This window comes from Phalacrocorax carbo, chromosome 7 (genome assembly GCF_963921805.1).
Source record: "Phalacrocorax carbo chromosome 7, bPhaCar2.1, whole genome shotgun sequence".
Taxonomy (NCBI): Eukaryota; Metazoa; Chordata; class Aves; order Suliformes; family Phalacrocoracidae; genus Phalacrocorax; species Phalacrocorax carbo.
The window spans coordinates 32,981,443-32,994,412 of record NC_087519.1 but is presented as its reverse complement, the minus strand read 5'-3'; the positions used below and the strand labels follow the sequence as shown (position 1 = coordinate 32,994,412).

Sequence of the window (12,970 nt, the reverse complement as noted above, 5' to 3'; positions counted from 1 at the left end):
CTATTAAGTCATCTTGGTGCCAGATCTTATGGTGTCCATATGTTTTCCCACTGTCAAGACAGTACAGTAATGCCAAACTTATTTATAAAAAGTGCTTTGAGAACTACTGATGAAAAAGGCAATATAAACCCTAAAATGTTTATTATTAGCAGTAGTATTAGTATTAGTATTTGAAAGCAAATACTGTCCCTTAAGATATATTTTTTCTCTGTTCAGGAATTTTAAATTCTTGCTGTCTACTGCCAAATCTATCGCACCTGGTTTTTGTTTTGTTTATTAAGGATAAGAGGATTTAAAATGAACCTTTTCCACAATAAATGACAGACACAATGTAGTGCCTGATTTATACATACATAAACTTCTGACACTTCTAGATGCAAGGGACACAGGAGACTTGGCACAAGAAAGAATTACTTTTAAATAAAACGGAAGTTGTTGCTCAGAAATCAGACTTTGCTTTCAGACTTTGGTTCCTAGAAGTCAGGTTCACAGCACCCCTTCAACTGAAGTCCTGTGGCAGCAGAACACAGTCCCCTGAAACATCAATGCCCATTGGAGTGCTGACATGTCTTCACAATGGGCACCCAAAGAGGCAGCCAGCAACATACTTGTATGAGTAAAGCACTGAGTGGTTTTTAGAGGGAGGATTAACCCTCTTGGACCAGTTATCAGCACCATCTTACACAAGAACTCCATTATACAACCATCTGCCTCTCAGAGAGCTGCCAAAACCAACCACGGAATCTAGGTGCCTAAATCAATATGGGCAGGGCCTGGTTTTCAAATGTGTTCAAAGCATCCAAAACAAATTTTTTTTATTTGATCGTACTTTATACATCCTGACCATGGGTGAAGGTTTTGGCAAGAAAAAGAACTGTTTCAAACACATACAACAAGCCAGCTTCTTTACCTTCACAGATATACCACAGCTGTAAGTTTAACAGACCTGGGTTTGGGAGCCTAGTTCCAATCACCATTGCACTAGAGTAAATGAGAAACAATTGTAATCAAGTCAAAAGTGATATACATACTTAGAATGACTGTAAGATGAGAATCCAGACATTTTGTCCATTTTTATGAGTTCAAAGATTAAGAGATGGACACAATTCTAGCATGGAAATATCAAGAAAGTATGGAAAGTAATAAAGAAGCATCAAAGAAACTGGTGATTCCTGACTTCCTAACACTGAACAGAATCTAAAAGGTGGGGTTAAGAAAAACAACAGCTCTGTTCTATAATATTATGTGAAATGACCAGAGAAGTCAGCATACCTGGATTGTTTATACAGCAAATCTATTGTTCAGTGATACATTCAGTGTAGTTTGATCCCCAAAACAGAACATGATTCCATAATAGCAACTTATGCACTTCAGTTAACTCATTCATTTATCTTCCTGAACTATTGCTCATAGGAAAGTAAAGATGTTGATAACCCCCAGCCTATCATCTCTCTTACATGAAGTGAAAAAATAACTGAATCCTTCATAGATGATCCTTAGAATGCTCGTGTGTTATAGGTGATGCTCATGTCTGCAAAACCTCTGAATTCTTTAAATTATGATTAATACACATCTATGAAAAACCATAGCCACTAATTCTAGATCTCCTTAAATCATATAAGCGTATAGAGTTATGAAGGTGAAAAATTTAATTTAAACATCTCAGCAGGAAAATAATATTAATTCCAAATAAGGTTCCAAAACATATTTTGTTCATTTTCACAAGTATTTTCTTGCTAAGGGAAGAGACTATGTTCTTGTGGAATTTTCATTTAAATGCCTCCCTCCTTAGCTTTCTTTTCCTACGCCGTACCTTCTCACAGGTCAATAGTTATTAAAAGGAATGAAAAATTGGGGCATTTAACAAAACAGCTGCCCTCACAAATCAAGGCCACATATATCATAATAAGTGACAGAAGTATGAAGTGACTTAAGGGGCATGGAGATACTGCCTGGAGTCAATAAAATTGCTATTCCATTTTGAGTCACATCTTGAGGTTTCCATTATGCATAGGAATAAAATAAGAACGTGTGTGGCCTTGTGAACATGGAAGGCTGCAAGACTGCTCTGCCCAATTCTTGGCAAGGTCTCTTTGCACATGATTTACAGTGATATTATTCTGGCTGTCCCACACCCAGGACAGTACCCTAACTAACAAGTTGTAAAGTATGAGCAAGCATCTCCTTCTTACAAACTACATTTCAAAGCAGAAATGGAAACAACTCCACAAGATTTCCTCTGCTGTAAATACCTAGACCAGATCTTAGCACTTCACACAGAAGACAAAGAAACATCTATATTCTTTTACATACAAAAACCCCAATGTTAAAATGGCACCACACTCAAAATGTTCCAGAGGTTTATGTATTCACTCAGGATTGGTAAAACATTAATGGTTTGAAAGTGAAGAACAGACAAGGTGTGATTTCCTCAGGGATCAGTGATTAGACCTCATAACATGAAACACAACACCTTGCTCATGCACAAAGGCTGCAGTGAATTAATCAGCAGTTTATTTTCTACTTATTTTAAATTCAAGTCTTCAGCTGTGCCTCAGCCAAGCCTTATGTGTAGGTTTCTGCCTTGGAAGGAGGAGGGAGGACAAGAAAAGGAATAAGCAAGCATAGAGATAAGAGTCATGCAACAAAATATTTCTACCTGCATTTTTGTACTCATGCCATTTTTCAAGGGTTAATTTTAGCAGCTAGAAGGCTAACTGCCTTATTTGTACAGTCTAAATAACACTCTAGCTACCTCATCCATTGTAGTCAATTGATTGTGACAGCACTAATGTTGGACCAGAAACTGCATCTGTAAAATGGGTAATCACACAGACAATTTTAGGGAAAACTGTCAAATAAATGTCCTTACAATTGCTGCAGGCAATTATTTTTAAATCTTTTTAACATTATCTCTATGTGAATCTCTATAAAGACAGTGACTACCCATGGCTGTTGCATCTTCAACTTTCTCCAAAAGATGCACCAAGCCTTTCAAAAGAGGTCACAATTAAATTGATTCTGGCAAAGACCAAGTGATCCATGTCAGGGTGGTATAAAAGTGAAGACCTTCCATATCATATCAACTTCCATATTCCACAATATGTGCTTTCTTAGTGGTTGAATCTTTCGTGTGCTGCTAAGACCGCAAAGACCCCAGAATAGCTTGAGCTGGAGAAGTGGCAGCACCCTCACCTTACTGCCACACTGACCTGTGAAGCAAGGCCAGCACACCAAAATAATTTTCCTGCATCATTCTCCTGCATAAAATGCATAAAAGACATCTCAACTCCCTAAGAGCAAGAGCTTCCATAAGAGTTTTGCACAGACACACACTCTCTTCACACAGAAATTTATGGCTGAAGGGATAATACCTAGCCTCCTACTACTTCTCTTCTAACAGAAGATCTAAGCTGACATTTTCTAGGCAAAGCTGTAGCATTTATGGCCTTTGGACACATTGTGAGGGGCACAACCCCTCACAACAGCGAAACTGGCTATTTCACAGTCCCGCTTCCAGTACAGAAGAGAGGTGATACATTTCATAGGTGGTGCTTTGTACCTCACAGTCATCATACCTCTGATGACCGCAAACAACTACAGCTCTCCCGACCAGTTGCTTGTATGTCCCATCTCTTAGGAATCCTTTTGATTCCATTAAACTTCAAGGAATTTAGCAAGTCTTTGAACTGTTCCCGCTGCTTTTCCATGCCTTCAGCAGAACAGAAAAAAACCTCTCTCCACTCCCCAAGTTATAAATGGATTTATAAGAAAGAAAACTGTTGACTTGATGTGGTAAAAGTGCTCAGAGTTAGTAGCAGTCTTTTCGCTGCAGGGGAAACACACTCTTTCCTAAGCTGTCTCGCTGAGAGTCTGCCCAGCATACAGCCATCTTCAGGAAAAAAAATTGTGTGTTTTCATTTAAAATGTTACCTTATGGTTTTTGGCAGCTTCCTTAGCTTCTGAGTTGCAAACACGTCACTTCTTTCACAGCAGAAGCTTCTCAGAGCTGGTTTTTGACGGCTTCTTTGTGAGAAATCAACAGCACACCATGTTGCTGTAAATCTGGGACTAGGGCTTTGAGTCCATCTAAAATTACAAATAAAACAGAATTAGAGAATACAGCAATAACAATCCACAGACATGATTACCACATGTTTCCAGTTTGTAGGACAGACAGAGAAGGATATAGAACACAGCATGAATACAGAGTACAGCTATGGCTGTGTCTATCCCATAGACATGTTCTCTTCCCATGCTAAAGCCTTACTTATATCCACAGAAATGAAAGGCTGAGTCTGTGTTCCATATGGCTAAAGTCCCCATATCTAAGGATTTAGACTTGTTATGGCACAATCAACTATGGCATTTCAACTGAGGAGAAACAATACTATTGTAGCAAGAACACCACCTCAGTCCTGTAACCTGAAAATATGCATTTCAAAGCTTGTATGAAACTTTAAGAGACAGAGAGGACAACAGATGGAACCGTGTAAATGGAAATATGCTGCTGCTGGTTTCTGTATGAAAAGCTGGAATACCAGCCACAATACTTCATAAATGTTTCTTCTACTGAATGGAAGGGGGTTTTGTTGGTGGTTTTGGGTTGGAGTTTTGTTGGTTGGTTTTCTTTTTAGAGAAGTAGCTTTCTCATGGCTGTTTCCTATTCTGTTTTCTGGGTAATAAGACAATAAAAACATGCTGAATACCTGGTTAAAACAGTGCACTCAGCCACCTGCAAACACAGATCATTGCTGAAAAAGTCCTGGTGCACATTCAAATATTATTAATGGCACCACTATACATCAGAGTTCACATTTCTCCAATGATTAGAGGTAGATCTGAACTATGGATGTGAGGTTTTCGTTCTCTGAATAGAAATACTGTTTTTGCCTACCCAGTGTAGAAAGAAATTAAAAGTAGAGATGAAGTGTTGAAATCTGTAGAGCAGTAATTCTAGCTATAGTCACTGACTTGTGAATAGGAGTCACAGCAGTTATTGGGAATAAAGCCATATTTTTTGATTCAAATGTTTTCCAATTATGTTGTAGTTATGTTGTCCCCTGTACAAAGGGATGCACGAGCACATGGGAAAGAAGAGTCACAATTCTTAAGACAGCTGCCTTATAAATCAGAATGGCTTTTGAAGTGCTGTATGAAAGCATATAAAAATTACATTTGTGTGTAAGCAGGAACACATTCCTATTAGAGGGGAAACACCAGCACAGAAGTTAAAAAACAATACCACCGGAAAAAAAATCACTAAAACTTTTTGCATCGGTGTAATGTTTCAATTGAGAAACTGGAGTAGGTTTTATTAACTTTTTTGCCATGACCTTTTACTTCTTGTACCTGTACCCTTTTTAAGCTCTAAATGGAAACAAAGGACATAAAATAGAACTTTTCCACCCCATTTAAGAGCATTCCCATCCATTTCTGAAAAATGAAGTGATTTGTAAAGCCAACAGAAACAGTGGCTAATGCCTAACACCTAAAAGCTTGGTGCATAAGGGAACTGTTCATCTCTAATTGTTACCAAAACTCATGCTTCCATGGGCAAGGGCATGAGAAACAGCAGCAATTTGATTTCAGTGAAGCAGTATAGGACCAGAGCATAGCTACATTCATGACACATTTAAAAAGGAAAAGCACACTTCCTACTTCCTTTTATATGGCTTAGAATGCAAAAAAAGGTTGTTTGGAAATAAATCTTATGGCTTGCATTTGCAATAGGTAGAATCTCCAGAGCCAACATTAGGTGATGTTTTTAGACACAGCTAAAAATCGGGTTTCACAGACACTAAGGATAGACCCCAATGCCTAGTGATACCAATAGATATCTTGAAGGAGTACAAAAGTACTCAAGTTAGATACGTACGGTCAGGAGTGTGAAACATAGAACTTCTGAAAAGCCTGTATTTTTTTTCAGGTGACTACATATTTTGAAAAATCTGGCCCCAAATTACTAAGAAATGCTAGGTCCATTTAGAAGCAAATGGAGCATGATTCTTAGGAAGCTAAGTAGGCTTCCCATTCATTTTTTAAACCAAGACTTGAACTATGAAGTTATTCATACTTTTCCAAACCTGTATGCGTTTATGCATTACTTCTTCATGGACAAGCATTCTGAAATATGAGCAGTCTTTCATATGTAAACATTTAAAATTTCATACAGTATTAAGTAACTTTTAAAACCTGCATGTAAACAATATTTTAAGTGCAGTATTTATTTTTAAATTCCATTTTAAAAATCTTCAAATAAGTGCTAATTATCCCCTTCTACCAGAGGTTTAAGTATAAATCTAGAACAACTTACTTCACTGGTATAGACTAATTTTGCATCTATAGCTGCATAAGAGCATATTTTGCCAACTAACTTGTAATACTAATAAAGCACAATAAACCCTTCCTTTCTGATACTGACAAACCCAACCATTATTTAGTTGAAATCTTAGTACATGTTTACATTCACCTTCCATAGCTTAGTTTTTAAAACATGGATGATAAACAGAAAAATATAACTTGTATTTCACATTGCTCAAAATGGGAGAGGGAGGGAAGGAGAGGTGGACAATAGCACATAAATTGTTCTACCTCTGGATAATTACTTTGAAAAGAAGGAAAGCCTGAATGTGTAAGTCTTCCTCCTGACACTCTACAATTTGGTTTCAGGAGGACAGCAAATAGGCAACATACCTCCCTCAGTAAATTCACCGTATCACTGGGACACTCAGCTTCCTGATCTCCGGGAAAGGTCATTCTTGGCTACATTGCTACCACCAGGCTACACATCATAGTGTTAAGCTTTTTAATACAACTTCTGGCAACAGGACTCCAGGAGATCTATAGTGCTGTTTCCTAGGCTCTAAAACCACTTTTAGTGATATACTGTACCATCGATGTCCAATAAAACAAAATGCTGACGTGTCATCTCTTCCACATAAGATTTGTCACTATGCTTTTCTTTCACCATGTTGAGAAAAAGCTTCATGAATGGAAAACTTGCACTGTCTGTAATTCAACCTGTCAATCTCAAAGCAGATGACAAACAAGAAGGAGGCTAATTCCATATGAAACTTAAGCCCCTTACATTAAAAACTTAAACACTGGCAGGCAGGGGTGTAATGCAAATGATACATCCCACTGCCCATCATATTAGTCCCACCATCAACGCAAGTCAATTCTTACTGGGTGGAGATCGTGGTCCATATTGTTGAGTGTACACAACATGAGAAACAAAACAAAATCCCGGATTATACAAAAAAGACATAAACTACATTGGCTTAGAATTCAGTCTCATTTCTGCATTTGCACTGTAGTTTAGAACGATAATATTTTTAAATACTAATTTTAGGAAGCTCAAAACATCACAAGATATATTACTTTTGTAAAAAAAAAGGACAGTGTTTTTTCTATGTAGTCATACATTCTAAAACAATTTTAGCAGAATTTAATTGAGAGAATGTAAAACTTGTATGATGTGAAAATGCTTTTAAAACATAAAGCTCCCCACAGAATTTAACCTAATCCACTAACCAGCCAGCCCAAGAGTCTGACAAACAGGTTTGCTTTTGAAAAGCAATGAGAAGTGTGGAAAAATGTCGGTTTCTCCCATCCCTGTTCTGTCTGCAGTGCTCTTCTGTAGAAAGGTGGGAGTAACAAGCATGTATGATGACACTGTACATGACAGCACTTAATTCTGTGATTCAGAACTCCTGTACAACCTACTTTCTCTTTATGAGTAGTTATCCAATAGTAGATTTCTAGTTTTTAAGAACCATGTGGTAAGAACATGCTCACTTTTTCCAAAGAGGATGCACTTTGTTAATACAGGACATCTGCCACAGGCATCTTAAAAAAGCTTTAAAGTTGACAATTGTCTGAGCGATCTTTCAGTGTGTCTTCTTTTGATTATCTCAGAATCACTTTGGGAAAGGTTCATATGTAACAAAAAAACACCCGACATGAAAATGACCATCCCTGCAGAAACATGAATGGGTATAATCGAATCACCTTAAGTTCACAGGGTAGATGAGGTCCATCTTTCCTTTATTGTTTTCATAAGGCCCCAATTTTGCTTGGATGAATGACACAGAGAGGAAAAACAGAATATCATACTGGAACACAATAAAAGTAGCTCCAATGTCCTGACTGTAGCACATAGCTGCTAGAGGACCTCACCTACTTACGGAAGCTGAGACTCACATTATTTGGGACAAGCCCACACCAGTTTGCTTTGTTTCTACTGAAAATGATTTTTCATTCCTAGAGCATGTCCCTGCCTTTCCACTTCCTAGAGAAAGATACTTCTGCAGAGACTGAAAATATAAGGAATATTCTACCAAGTTTTTTGAAAAGGGGGAATTTACTTCCTCCCTGCTTATATAAGAAGTTAAACACTTTCCCTTAATCTTTAACAAAAACTGAGGATTGAATTTTTCCACAGTGGTAAACCCTGGTTTAATTCTGTTCCCACTGGAGATTTTTATTTTATTGTATTTATGCAAGGCTCAGTATAAATAAATACCTTTAAAATCCAGCCCCCCTGATTAGTATAGACATGAGAAGAAATGTGGAAAATGGAAGTAATCTACGGAAGCAATACATGTGAATCAATAATGCCAACCAATATTTATGGATCTCATTATCTCAACATGTGCTTTTTAGGATCATGTTAAATTACTATTAAAAATAGCCATAGGTACATTTAAAATTAATATTTTAGGGTTCAAATGGCCTGCATTTGCCAGTGCAGATATCCATTTGTTATATAGCTCTATTAACTAAAGGAACAAAAGGTATTGCAGAGTATAATAGTATTCTGCGGAAGAAGAGATTTCTACAGGAAAATGATTCAATTATTCTAAATCAATTATAACAGGAACAGCTACATAGCTCTATATCAATCTCCTTATGTGTTTCTCATTCTTTTGTCTATCGCCTGTGGATAGTTTAATAGGAATTAACATAGAAAAATATACCCCACTGGGAATAAGATTCAAATAGTTTGGACCATTTTTCTTACTTAAAATTCATTTTGTGAGAGACAAGTCAAACCCATTACTTTATGCAAGTGACAGCAGCCAGTAATAAGCTTGAAACACAGCTTCAGGCTTCTCTGTATGGGACAGTTCGATTGGTCACATACATCATGACTACATGGAAAAAACCTGCACTGAGTGCAGTACCAGAGCTTTGTGGCCAACCCTACATTTGACAGTCATTATTTGACCAAAAGCCTTCACAAAGGATAGCAAAGCCCTTTCCAAAAGGAAGGCAGACTGTTCAACCCTGTCAGCAAAAGCAACAAAGGCGTTTTTCTTAAGCAGAATAGATGCAGACCATATGATAAAGAGGGGTAAGAGACACCTCAGAAAGAATATTTCTGTCTCTGAAGCCAGCTTTGCAGGCTTCTGCCAGACTTACCAGCCACAAGGACACAACATGTTAATACAAAGTCCTGTACTCAAAGAAATGAAGAAATTCCAGTGTATCTGATAAACATCAGCTAACGGATCAGCCCCTTGGCACAGCCCTTGAAGAGCACAACAGTGAGCATTTCCTCTTCGTTTTATCAGAAAGGAAGGTCTCCATGCCTCTCCCAGACTCTCCACTCCTTCTGTGGAAGCATCAAAGTAGTTGTGAAATAGATTACAGAGACAGCTGCTTCTTGGCTGAGAAAATACCAAGGTCATGCTCTACCTACCTACCCACATATGCATGTGGGACAGGGAAAAGAAAAACTAGTAAAGGGAAAAATGTTTCATACAGCAAAAGCTCTTTTTTCTTCCTTTTCTCTAAAGACATCAAATTTTATTCGTGTTGGTCCTTCCATCTGTCTCAAGGGGTGAAAAAGAATCCTTGATACACCTCTGGCAGACCTCCTGATGAAAAGGCTCTGTCAAATCCCTCTCAAATTCAGGGCATTCTCAGAAGGCTGTACAGTAGCAATTAAAAGTGGTTAAGAAAAGAAAGGGGTGGGGGGAAGAGGGAAATGAAGATGAGGGAAAGGGAGCGCTGAGGAGACAAAGGAGCAGGTGGGAACCAAGACTATACTACTTACTTTCACGCTATGCTGGAAAATCTCAATCTTACTGCCCCAAGATAAGAACAAAAAAAGGACTTATACATATGTTGCGTCATTAACATAACTGATAACACTGGAAAAAAGCTTGTGAGGAGGGAGAGGACTGGTGACTAAGAGGTCCAAGTCAAGCTGCTAATGCAAAAACAAAAGAAGTGACTAGTAGCCTCCAACAGAGCATTTCAAGTGGTCTCATTTGCCCTCTAAAGGGAGAGTTAACACTTAAAACCTAGCATCACCAATGGCATCAACATGGTTGTAAGGAGAAAGACAGGCTTTGGGTGGAGATTATGATAACAGAGAGACTGGCATTCCTAATACCAGTAGAACCTGGACATTCTACAGCTTGCAGATGGAGGTGCCCCAGTGAGCTGAACACTGAGCCATTGCCACATGTACTGCTGTTTGCTGGCACACTTAAGGCTACGTCTAGTACGTACACTTTCAGTCTCTTTCTTTTAATTTATTTAATTTATTAGGGTGGGGAATTGGCTGAAAGGCTGCAACCAAAGGGCGGTGGTAAATAGCTCCTTTTCCAAGTGTCAACCTGTCACAAGTGGAGTCCCCCAGGGATCGATATTGCGCCCAGTGTTATTCAATATCTTTATAAGTGATCTGGATACCGGCATCAAGTGTAGCCTGATGAAGCTTGCGGACAACACCAAGTTGAGTGGGGAAGTAGACACTCCAGAAGGGAGAGCTGCTCTGCAGGGAGATCTGGATAGGCTGGAAGAGGGGGCCAGCAAGAACCTTAGGAAGTTCAACAAGGAGAAGTGTAAGGTCTCGCACCTGGGAAAACATAATCTGCGGGTACAGCACAGACTGGGATCCACCTGGCTGGAGAGCAGCTCTGTGGAAAGGGACCTGGGGGTCCTGGTGGGCAGGAAGCTCAACATGAGCGAACAGTGTGCTGCTGTGGCCAAGAAGGTCAACAGGATGCTGGGTTGCACCAAAAAGGGCATCACCAGCAGAGAGAAAGAAGTCATTATCCCGCTCTACTCAGCGCTTGTCAGGCCACACCTGGAGTACTGTGTGCAGTTCTGGTCCCCGCTATACAAAAAGAATGTGGACAAGCTGGAAGGGGTCCAGAGAAGGGCCACCAAGATGATCAAAGGACTGGGAAGCCTGCCATATGAGGATAGTCTGGGAGAACTCTGTTCAGCCTTGAGAAAAGGAGGCTTAGAGGGGATCTCATCACCACGCACCAGTACTTAAGGGGCAGCTACAAAGAAGACGGAGACTCCCTTTTTAAAAGGAGTCACATGGAGAGGACAAGGGGGAATGGACACAAGTTGCTATTGGGGAGATTCCGATTGGACACCAGAGGGAAATTTTTCACAGTGAGAACAGTCACCATTGGAATAATCTCCCCAGGGAAGTGGCTGACTCGGCCACGTTGGACACCTTCAAGAGTCGTCTGGACAGGGTGCTGGGCCATCTTGTCTAGCCTGTGCCCTTCCTAGAAAGGTTGGATTAGATGATCCCTGAGGTCCCTTCCAACCTCTGATTCTGTGATTCTGTGATGCTAAAACACTCATTTTCAGTAAAACTAACTTAACAACTTCACTCACAACCACACTGAAGGAGTCCAAACTTTCATTAATCTAGATGATACCATGCTATTTTTCATATTAATGAAGTGATGAAGTATTTCATTAGCATATCTTGGACTGTTAATCATTTCTCATGGAATTTCACTCAGCAGCCTTCTCCTCCCATGTGGCCCATCAAGATAGTACATTATCTTTTAACTTCTAGAGAACAAGGGATGACTGAAAGACCAGAGTTGTTTATTCTGGAAGAGAGGGTGAAAAGACGTTGCAACGATAACCTCCAAGTACACAAAAGGGCTCTTGAACAGAAGGAAATATGCTACTTTCTATGTGGTTTGTGTATAAAACAGTAAGTTAAAGGATTAGACAAAAGGCAATCTTCTAAGATTGCCTTCTTCTAAACACAGGGACAGAACAGCACATTCCTTCAGAAGTTTATGGAGTCTCCATCATGGGTAATCTTTAAAGGTAGGTTAGACAAAGAGCTGAAGCAGTACACAGTCCAATGGGCCCCTCCTTGGCCAGAATTATTTCCTAAGGCCCCGTCTTTTCATCAATATCCCTGTAAAATTAATACAGCTTTGTCAGATACAGCAAGAAGTAACCCTAACTGATTTACATTTAATGGATTACATAGCACAAAGAACTTGGAAATGTGAAAAGCACAGAAGTGCAGCCTTGTAAAACAAAAGACACATAACCCCTCATGCAAGAAAAACATTCAGGAGCTGCATTTCTGCATACACAAATGCACTCTTCAACATGAAAGATTGTAACCTTGTTCTCCCTTTCCAGGCCATTACTAACACAGGAATTCCAGTCACTTCTTTTTCAGGCCAGTTGTATCTCAGACGTGTATCACACATGCATCATCAGCTTCTACACTGGCTTATCATGGCCTCATTCAGGCAATAGACACAATGCAGTCAAATGACCTTTAGTGTTACTCTACTGATACCAAATACATGACACTGCACAGGATGCTGATAACAAGGCTCATTTTTCTTTAAAGTATTCGTTGTAGTCTTTATGAGAACAAAACTCTTAGTTACATGTGCATAACCACAGTCTTTATTTCCCTTTTAAGCCAGCCTAGGTTTGCATTCATTATCCTAAAAAATTCCATCTGAGAAGGAAGGAAGAAAACAAGGGGGGGGGGGGGGCCTAAGAAGTAGTCTGGATGCAAATTAAAATGTTTCTAAGGAAACTTTCTTCTCTTCAGCACAAGAACAAGTGGAAAATCCAGTCAGTTCCAGTCCACATCTTCAGCTGACCTTACTGTCTATTTTAACCTGAGTGACTGGAAAGAAATTCAAATCAGAGCGTAAAGGCT

The 12,970-nt window shown here is 39.2% G+C and overlaps 1 long non-coding RNA gene across 1 annotated transcript in view; it reads right to left on the bottom strand.

Moving 5' to 3' along the window:
- LOC135314198 (uncharacterized) overlaps positions 1 to 4,084 on the bottom strand; it is a 188,796-nt gene extending 184,712 nt beyond the window's left edge. Inside the window, exon 1 of the long non-coding RNA XR_010373646.1 lies at positions 3,934 to 4,084. This is a non-coding gene — a long non-coding RNA (uncharacterized LOC135314198). The remainder of the gene's footprint in view (positions 1 to 3,933) is intronic.
- Positions 4,085 to 12,970: the final 8,886 nt, after the last annotated feature.